The sequence below is a fragment of the Siphateles boraxobius genome, unplaced genomic scaffold (genome assembly GCF_051911475.1).
Source record: "Siphateles boraxobius isolate OS27281-9 unplaced genomic scaffold, OSU_SipBor_1 22, whole genome shotgun sequence".
In the NCBI taxonomy this organism is placed as follows: domain Eukaryota; kingdom Metazoa; phylum Chordata; class Actinopteri; order Cypriniformes; family Leuciscidae; genus Siphateles; species Siphateles boraxobius.
In genome coordinates, this window is record NW_027508833.1 from 31,750,662 (window position 1) to 31,762,110 (window position 11,449).

The window sequence follows — 11,449 nt, forward strand, 5'->3', positions numbered from 1 at the left end:
CCCACAATTCATTACCAGTATCATCCACGGGCCTATCTCCGTTTGAGTGTAGCATAGGGTACCAGCCACCAATTTTTCCTAGTCTGGAACCCGAGGTCGCGGTTCCCTCCGCTCACGCCTTTGTCCAGAGGTGTCATCGCACTTGGACTAGAGCCCGAGAGACTCTACTCCAAGTGGGAGCGCGCACCAAGGCCAAGGCTGATCGCCACCGGCGGAGGCCTCCCGTATACGTCGTCGGTTCCAAAGTGTGGCTTTCTACCAAGAACATTCCTCTCCGCTCCGTCTCGAATAAGCTTGCTCCCAAATTCATTGGTCCGTTTACTGTCACCAAAATCATTAGTCCGGTGGCAGTCCGCCTCAATCTTCCTCCAGTGTACAGGAGAATTCATCCCGTGTTTCATGTATCCAAAATTAAGCCCGTTTTTCGTTCTCGTATTAATCCGCCTGTCCCGGTTCCCCCACCGCCGCGACTCGTAGACGGGGAGACCACATATTCGGTTTATCGTATTCTGGACTCAAGGCGGAGGGGACGCGGGTTCCAGTACTTGGTGGACTGGGAGGGTTACGGTCCGGAGGAGAGAAGTTGGGTGCCTGCTAGAGACATTCTGGATCACTCCCTTATTGATGATTACAATCGACAGGTAAGGGAGTCTGGGGACGCCAGGAGGCGTCCCTAGGAGGGGGGGTACTGTCACGATTCATGAGTTCGCTGTTTTCTTCATGTCTCGTGTCATTGTTGTTGTGTGTGTGTGAGTGGGCGTGGCCGCTCGTGCCACTGATCAGCGTGCCAGCTGATCTCGTTCCCTGCACCAGCTGCTGCCAATTCACTCACCTATAAAGACTCAACACACTCTCCTCTCTTTGTCAGATCGTTGGTTTGGTGTTCTCTGTGTCGTGCTTCGTGTTCCTGTCGCAGTCTGTTCCAGTTGAGTTCCTGTTCGGTGTCTTCGTGTCCTGTCTCGTCTGGATGTCCATCTGCACTGGATTCACCATCACCCGCACCGGTATCACCACCACCTGCACGCTGACCACTGAGTCCCTGCGCCACCATCTGCAGTGTTCCTCGTGATTGTCTTTGTGTCTTCTGACCATTAATAAAGGAGTCAACTTGCATTTGCTTCCGTCCAGTTCTTGTGACAATGCCATTCTTCATAATTTCCCTTTTGTGTTTCACAGAAGAAACAATGTCATGGGTTTGGAACATATGGGTGAGTATATAATATTCAGTGCAGTTTGTTTTTGACAATGCATCTGATAAGGAAGAAAAAAAATATATTTTTTTTCTCTCAAGATTGAATAGATCTTAGGTCTCCTGTTTCTTTTTGATTGATTTGAAGATTGCACATTTCTCTGTGCTCAGATTATTAAAGTCTGATCTTTCATTATAAACTCTTTTCTCACCCAACATTTCCAGGACTATTTTTCTTGTTTATAATGATATTTTATTTGTCTGTTTTTTTTCGCCCTAAAAAAATCTGAGCGTAGCGTCAGTTCTGACAGCTCACGTTAGTCAACTCGCATCAGCAGACTTCCAGCTGATCCATGTCTACCTAAACGACGCTTATCACTGTATATAAGCTCCTTCAGTATTATCAGCAGCTATCGCGTTTCTCAGGAGCGGATTACCCTTCTCCCTCCCCAGCTCCTCCTCTAGTGCACTGCAGTTTGAATCAGAATAAATTCTCGAATTGTGTTGTACTTTAAAAGCTTGAAATAATGATATCTGCAATATATTTATGTTGGTTCTGTTCTGTTTACCCTAAGGGGGGTTATCACTGCTCTCCCTGCTCTTGTCCGGATGTGCAGGGAGTTCTTGCCCAGAACAGAGCCATTCCTAACTGTATGCTAAATGTCAATCGTATTGATAGTCCCGAAAGAAACATCAGTTTTATCAGTCACTTCTTTCTTTATCGAATTGTAACTTGCTACTACTTGCAATTACTAATCTTAACAATACTATGGTGTTTTTACCCAATTTAACAATATAGAAACGATTATATTTCGTTATATGTTTTTTTTTTCCTGATTGTTGCTATTGAATTTCTCAGAGACTCAAAAGAGAATTTCCACAGCAAAGATACAGCATCAAGCAGGAACTGATGCAGAGGAACTGATGCAAAAACATTGAGTTTGAATTTCACTATATGAGACAATTATTTGAGGGCACAGATTATGATTCTTTTTATGAATTCATGACCTATTGATCCTTCGTATGCTCTCTCTCTCTCTCTCTCTCTCTCTCTCTCTCTCTGTGTGTGTGTGTGTGTGTGTGTGTGTGTGTGTGTGTGTGTGTGTGTGTGTGTGTGTGTGTGTGTGTGTGTGTGTGTGTGTGTGTGTGTGTGTGTGTGTGTGTGTGCGCTCAGGGGGTTATTCAGACTATAGCTGACAGACCAGTTGTCTGCATTTCCTGATGCCACTATAGTCGTCCTTTACAGCCTTTCACATTTGAAAGGTTCTCCATGTTGCGCTTGCTGATTTGACTCCAATTTCCCCCTCAAGTTTACAAATAAAAAGCTAAAAGGATCTTAAGTGAAGAAAATTCATGCTAAAATTAATAATTTTTGGGGGGATCTTTTTCCTCGAGTAGGAGCTCCATTGCGAGCCATGTGGGCTTCTCTGTTAAAATAATTTAATAATTAATCTTTTACTGTTATATAATTCTGGAAACTTCAGCTTGTAGTCTGTATAACACACCTTGATTTAGACACCCACACTAAACACAACTTTATTCGAAATAATACTTCATAGACATTATGGGGCCATGCAAATGAGTTTATCACAGTTGAGTGGCTCTACACATTCACTTCACACTCTCACCTCCAGACTTAAAATTTATCTTCTATTTAATGTCACTTCTTTGTCTTGTCATATGTGGGTGGCTATCTTTAAACCCCCTCGAGCATGAAAGCGTTAGCAAATAACTCTGTCCTGTTTCATTAAGAAAGAATGCATGAACGTTAGCGAATGCAGCAGCAATAACAAAAAAAAAAAAAGAAAAAAGAAGAAGAAAAAAATAGGAAGCTACTCAATTTCGCTCTATTTTTGGACTTTTCACTTTACTCCGGAAGTAGGTTTTTCTGGCGATACCTGATTTCCCCCCTTTTTTAAACATTTGCGATGGAATGAAGGTTCGTTAGAGGGTTGTGGTACGGCAGGCTTTTCCTAAAACTTCCACAGGTTTAGACTTGCCTTGGTACGCACTCAGAGGTATTTAAACATTGATCCAAAAGACAACAATGACAATGACACCTCAGTCCAAATGTGAGCGCAGCCATGAGGGAGAAATGAAGCATAACGCGGCTGTGACTCGTTTAATCAGAATATGACAGCCATTAGAGGATAACTGGGTGTAACCATACCTTCATCATGTGTCATAACATTTGCCCTAGAAAGACTTAATTAAAATGTTCTCATTACAAGAATGTAAAAAAAAGCCTCATGTCTACAAATAATTAGGTGATGGGTAGCCTACACAATTGCAATGTTGAAACAGAGCAGCCTGACTGTTTGTATAAGACCCATGTGATCCATTTGTTTATGGGCACACAATGCAGCACTTTAAAATCAGTTTACAGTTTATTTAGGTATTTTACGACTAATGTTATTCTGCTAAAAACTGTGAGGTATAATGATTGTTCTTGTATTTCAAATTGTTTTTCATTGTCGGAATACTCATGAATGATACTGTGATAGCCTACTCATGCTTGTTTAATTAAAATATTTATGACCTGCAGTATTTTGGGCCACAGACTTTAAATCATTTACGATGGCTAAATTTGTTACAGTTAAATTTAAACAAATATTATAATCTTCTGTATCGTTAATTTGTGCATATAAAATAACATATAGGTGTACAGATTAATATTGTATTTGTATTATATATATATATATATATATATATAAATTGTATTTTTATTGTTTTTATTTATTTTATTATTTTTATTTATTTTATATATGGAAAATAGATATATCCTATATCCTATATACTTTTGATAAATGGCAAAATAAAAATTGTAAGAGACTAATTCTGCATTTTTTTAACATCTCATAAAGGACTGAATAAACCAGTTTGAATTTCATGCATGGTTTTAATTTTTACATAAACATGATTACATGTCATATATGTAAATGTAAAAGTGTGTTTGTGTGCATGATTTACAGATTCGATTAGACGCATGATTTCACAAGTAAATGCTTAAAACAATGAAATGCAATATTTAGGTATAACATGAGATAAATTATATAATGTACTATATAAATTAATACAATTAAATATTATAACTTTTCAAACTATAACTTTTATATATGTATATATAAATAAAATGCAATATGTAACTTATAATTTATATATAGAATATCACTTTTTTCAAAAGTTTTCTTTTTGGTGTAGAATTTAGGTTAGAATAGTCTGTAATGGACGTCTATGGGATGTCCTAATTGTGAATAGCTAAGCAACCATGTGTCTTTGACGACTTGCGAACTGTCACTTGTCTAGGTCAGTGTTAATGCAATAATGGTTTGTTTGTGCAGACTTGTGCTAACCGTCTTCTCTGTGTGGTGAAGAGATGGACATATAGACAGACACACAGGCGCAGGGGAATAGGAGCTCTCCACGATGAGCCCTGACTTTTCAAATGCCATCACGTCGGAACAAAAGACCCCGTTTCATTTTCTTTCTGTTTGTTTGTCTCTTCCTTCATTTTTTCAGCACCTTGTAATCATAGCCTTTGTTAGCATTCGGTTCAGGTTGAACCTGTTGTGTTACTGTGGGCACTTTTTGCTTCTCTACCTCCTCCGCTTTATGCAAGTTTGCCCCTTTCACTTCTTTACCCCATCCTTTCATTTGCAGGCGTGTTTTACAGTTTACTATAGAGTCATAATGACATGTAGCATTTGTCTTAGCCGAGTCCCTTCTCTGCTCTTCAGCAGGTGCATTCTGCATTCTTTCACTCCATGACTCAACTTCACTGGTTAATCCACAGACCTCTAGATTCAAACCTTCTTCCTAACCCATTATTCCATGGGATTAAATACAATAATATACAGAGGAAGTCATGATGCATTTAAAGAAACAGTTTAAAAAAATGCCTAAAGCTTTAGGCAATCCTAATCTAATTCATAAATTGTGGATTTTGAGAAATAAGAAATATTTACGATTTTGCATATGGTCACTGATCAAAGTAAATCTGTGATACTTATCATGTGAAATCAAAGCAAAAAGAAGAATACCTAATACTAATAAACCTGTAATTCAGGTAAAACAAAATTCACATTATTTCAATCAAATGGTTATGATGATAATTTGAAATAAATGACATATTATAATGATATATTATTTATTTATGTATTTATAAATAAATAAAATGACTATATGTATAAAACTGTATTTGCAGGAAATATAAAGGGTAGGGCTTATATAAATGATCTATTGAAAAATACTTTACATAACATATAACATTTGTCCTCATGGGTTATAATTTGAGTTGTTGTCAGCAAGTTAAATTACATAACATGTGTCATCCAAATCAGCAAATTCTCTTGTTTGATTTATTTTAAATGTGAAAAAAAAACCTTTCCTTGTTGACTCGAAATTCCACAAAATGGGACATGACGGAATTGTAAAAATGTTAACATGCAAACACAAACTGTTATGTTTTGAAAACAAGCATTTGTTTTATGTATTTGTTCAGTATAACTTGCCAATTTGCCATTTTAGAATAATATTTCTCCATAAAATTATTTAACAATTTTTAATTAAAGTTCTTCAAGTGAAATGGGGTGGAGTTGGGGGAATTGTTTATTTTAAATTTTATTAACAAAATGAATACATGTACAAAATGTGAATCACTCTTTTTAGTTTAGTATTAATGAGATGTTTCTTTTAAAATTATGAAATAGCTTGATTTAAAATATATATATATATATATATATATATATATATATATATATATATATATATATATATATGTATTAATTTGAAAGTTTTAGTACTTTTGTTGTGTTTTTGTCATTTAGTGTATTATTATTATTTAGCATGTTAGTATATTGTTTCTTTTTAAATTCTTGTTTTTATTAATTACTTTTTAGTTAAGTTATCAAGTTAAACTGAAAATGAGAAATGTTGCCTGAAATAAAATGTTGATAACAAAAATAAATTAAAATGTTTAATTTAAATGTATTTATTTTAGTGACAGACGTTTTTTGAAGTTTTAGTTCATTTTAATAATAACCCTGCTTTGTACGTGACATTGTACATTGGTTTAATTTGTAGTATATATTAGTGTTAAAATTCTATCATATTTTATTTTACTCGATTTTTTATTTGTCATCTTTACAAGGGCATTTAATGTAACATCTAATGTAAGTTCTGTAGTAATCTGAGCTACAACTTAATTCTGTTTTAAGGAGCACATTAATGCAAATAGAGTTCTCACTTTCTCTCTCTCCTGTGTCTCTCATTCTCTTCAACAAGACAGGACTTGTAGAGTGAAACTGGGTGAGAGATTTTGTGTTGCACATGTGAGAGGTGTGTGTGCTCTCTAAAGTTAGAACAAAAGTATACTTGCAGATTTTATCTGAGCGGTAGGAAGTGGTGAGGGGATTATTTTTCAGTGTGGGCAGATTTTAAGGATGCCGTATGTGTGTGTGCTTGGAAGAGGGTCACATGTGCGTGTTACAGAGGGTAACAGTGATGGTTTGGACATGTTTCGAAGGTTATTTACAATAAGCATGTGTGCTAGCGTTTGCATGCGGGGTCCTGACATGTTTCGTTTCTATTGCTCTTCACAATGTGGTAACGAATCCTGGAAAGCACAGAAACCTCACAATCCCACGGGAACATCTTAGCTCATCCAGGGAAAAGTAAAAGAGAGAGAGGTAGATGCAGTGAACTGCTCTCCCTCTTTTATTGGTGTAATGATGGATTGTTTCGCATTCAGTTTTGCTGCCAGTTCCCAGTGAGAATCCCACAGACCATCACAAGAGCTTAGTGACTGTCAGGATTTCTATTACTCCTCACCAGATCTGCTGACAGACATCAAACACTGACATAGCATAGACTTTACACGAGGCAAGAATCTGACAGAAGAACAGCTTGTGTGTGTGTGTGTGTCTGAGTCAGATTTGGACTGATTTATTTAATCTTCATCTGTTAAAACAATCACTTCCTGGTATAAATGTTTGTTCATGGGATTGGCTAATCTAAAAGTGAATTTTGTTATAATGTATGATAGCGTTTGTTTTGACATATCTTTAGCATGTCATTTAACATAGAATTTAGAAAATGTTTTCTGTTGGAGTTTGGTGTATTAAAGTTGCTCTCTGGTTATGTAAAAAAAACCTTCAGATTGTACACTTACATGACAGTTAACTGAAAAATAATTTTAACATCCCCTGATAGACAAAATAGCCCAAAATAGAGAAATTCTTGCAGAGTTTAGCATTTCAACATTTAAGAATTAGAGAATAATACACAATAAAGAGTTTAAGGCTATGATAATATATTCTCTAAGAATGATTTCCTTAAAAAAAAGCAAAGCCCCTTATTTTTTCTTTATTTAAAATCATCCTAAACATTCCCCTAATTGAATAATCACATTATTACAGATTTATTAAAACCATTTCCACAATATTAACCAAACTGATATACTCTAATTTTACATGAAGGTACAAATCCGCTTTCCTGACATGTTTTTCATCTTTGTCGGTTCAAGAAACTGCTTTTGACACTATGTGTCACATTTCTGTTCTTCTGTTACGATCCCTGCGAGGAAATATGAGACAATTGTATCTGTGCAGGTGTTTTAATACTCAGCATCCTTCAGTTACAACAGTCAGTGTAGCCTGAGGAGAAACGTGAAGAAGATTGGTGACTGTAAGAAACTTCCGATTGAGTGATTGTGTGTGTGTGTGTGTGTGTGTGTGTGTGTGTGTGTGTGTGTGTGTGTGTGTGTGTGTGTGTGTGTGTGTGTGTGTGTGTGTGTGTGTGTGTGTGTGTGTGTGTGTGAGTGTGTGTGGGTGTGTGTGTGTGTGTGAGTGTGTGTGGGTAAACCCTATACTTTATGAGAACAAAATGTCCCCACAGAGATGGCAATATCCGTAATACTTGTCCTTGTGGGACGTGTTTATTTTTGAACGTAAAAATAGAGAAAGTTTTCTGTGATGGGTTTAGGGTTATGGGATAGAATATACAGTTTGTACTGAATAAAAATCATGTCTATGGAATAAAACCCCATAAAAAACCCAACGTGTGTGTGTGTGTGTGAATGTGTGTGTGTGAATGAAACTAGTATTAGATCTGACTGATAGATAGGCCACACCTCTTTTTTTACCATTACAATGTGTGTGAGTGTGTGTGTGTATGTGTGTGTGTGTGTGTGTGTGTGTGTGTGTGTGTGTGTGTGTGTGTGTGTGTGTGTGTGTGTGTGTGTGTGTGTGTGTGTGTGCGTGTGTGTGTGCGTGTGTGTGTGTGTGTGTGTGTGTGTGTGTGTGTGTGTCCTGATCCCTCTGAATGATGCAGAGTGATCTGAGGTTTTGACCCTATAAGGCATACATTTTCAGCACATCTTGGGCAACATCTGGCAGTTTCATTGGGTCATTTGATTTTGGACTAAGAGGAAGTTAAAATCTGCAATCACAATTGAGCTGAATTTTTCAATCATAAAATCATTTCTCCCCTCAAACAAATCTCAACTGACATTTCGTTGTGGGTTTGTTGTACATTTTAGATTAAATAAGACCTTTTTCACCAATCAAGGTACTTGAGAGCATTTTTAAACAAAATCAATCAAAGGTTTCAGATCACATTTACATTAAATGCATTTACTAATAATTTACAAATGAGAATATTATATGGTACCAAATTTCCATAGAGTAAATATGTTTATAAACATAAACATAAAAAGTATTTTTTGTTTTGTTTAGTTTTTTTGTAGATTGTGGTAGATTCTGCTGTTTGGACTATACATTTATATATTGTTATTCTTCTCATTATAGATAAAACAAGCCATATTAGTTGATATAATGTTAGTGCACATCAGCGTGTGATAAGAGAGCAGCAATGCATTAACAGGTGTACATAATCCTGTTCTCACAGATTTCAACTGATTTCACCTTGTGAATACACTGCAACACCGTTTGCAAACAAACAAACACTAACACTGATTTTGATTATACATTAGCTCAGGTGATGAACAGATCATATGAAAAAAATCCTGATGTACGTTGTACATCATAAGAAGGACGGCGTCTACGCTAATATTAGTCTCTCTGTTTATCCTGAGGTTTAACGCAGTCCGCCGGATCCAGGCCGTATCCGGATCTGATGAAGGACCTGCGCCTGGACACGACGACAACGCAGTTCTGAAGTGTCACTAGTCTAACCCTTGTGAAGGCCTCCTTCCCTTTACCTCTGTACAGACAAAACATTGTCGGGATTATTCCGGTTCACGTGGCTACGCGGAAGCGATAAAAACTTCCATCAGGATTGTTTAATGCAAATGAGAGGCCGGATCGCATTAAAGAATTTTCTGTTAGAACGGTGATGTGTTAGCGGCCCCTAAGTTAATAACTAATGATCGTTGCGACGGAAGTTAATCAATCAAAACTAACTTTAGCTGGACAATAACTTTATTCTAGAGCTGCTGTAAAGCCAAAACAATCTATGTTACTTTAATTTCCTATTATCACTGTAAAGCTGCTTTGAAACAGTCCATATTTTTAAAAATGCTATATAAAAGAATATATATAAAAAAAATGAAGATGAAATATCATACAGTGGAGGGCAAACATCTCATTTAAAATCTAATTTGCACAAGTACATTTGTTATATTAGTCATGTGACTCTTTGAACAGTCAGTCAGATGTTTTTTTGGATCATCTCAAGTCATGCTGAAGGACATGATCATCATATCAGTTGTATTGGAGAATGTGTATATAACTACAAGATGCAAAGTAGAAGCATTTCCACTGGTCTCAGACTTTTGAGCCCCACTTTATATTTTATTTGATCAATAGTAAGCTAAGGGTTTTGACCCATTCCAGATCACGAGAAATCAGAATACTCAGAACTATTATGTAGTGATGGTTTATGTTCATAAATACATTGATTTTAAAATGGATTTAAAGCTGTTTCACTTTAGGATTGAGGAAAAATGGAGTGATTGCTATTTTTGTCACACCTTGAGCGAAACACAATAGAAACCATGAAAAGACAAGAGAGGTGATAGTGACCCTCTCGTGGCCTCTATGGCCCTGTTTACACCTGGTATTAAGATGCGTTTTGATGGATCGGATCACAACCAGAAGAAAGAAACATATACCTGGTGTTTTAATCTGTCTCTTTTGTCCACTTTCGACCACTTCTGTCCTGATTTCTTCAAGGGACTATAAGAGGGTGCATGTTTTTTTTCAGATCTTTCCATTTAATGGACAAAATAAGCTTGTGCAATTTACATGAACAGAGATGACAGAAAAGAATACTAAGACTACCTTTAAAAGTTCTTAAAAAGCTCAAAACGTTTATACCCGTGTTTAGTGTCGTCCATTTGTGATCCGATTGACCAAAAGACATCTTAATACCAGGTAAAAACAGGGCCTTAAATCCGAGAATACTTCTTATATTAATTTTCCCTTAATTCTTTTTCTTTCTCTACCTCCTGCTTTCTCTTACAAATGATGGAGCATTTACTCAGGTTTCTGTTTTTTTTGTTGTTGCATGGTTTCTAGGTGTGAAATGATCCCTTTAGACAAGCTTCTCAATCTAAGGGCTCTTCCCCTTTACATTGACACTTCCAGCAGAACACAACGGATCTCAGCGTGGCTGTTCACACCTGCTTTAAGTATAGAAGTATAGGAATCAGGATCACACAGTTTTCACTTGAACCTTTAAACACACAATTATGAATTAGATGGAATTTTGGGATATGATGAGATGTATTTTAGTTTGACAGTATAGAATTGAGATAAATACTGTAGGTTTCTGACATATGATTCTTGCTATTAGTGAGAAACCGTGCATTAACAGACATAAAATATGTAATATTTTAATAATAATCTGGCATATACAGTATGTGATATGCACTGTATTTGCATAGTTGGTTTTAGGCAAGTTACTATAATCACAATATTTTTAAATTATATGAAAATTGCATGTGTGTCCAGGAACTCACATTCATTTACTGTAAACCACTATAAATCAGCATTCCTGACTTCCTTCTGTACATCTTATTATCTTTGTCTTCTGTACATTTCTTTTGGTTCAACTTCGAGATGCCTGAGGGGTCTGATGTGTGTGCGTGTGTGAAACTGTGTGGGTGTGTGTGAAGGCAGACCGCAGAGCACGCACCCTGTGTGACACAATGCCAGATACCTTCAGGTCTTAACAAAACTAAGATTAATAGACAAATATAAATGCAAACATGGCCGCAGTTTATTTATGCATTAAGATAAT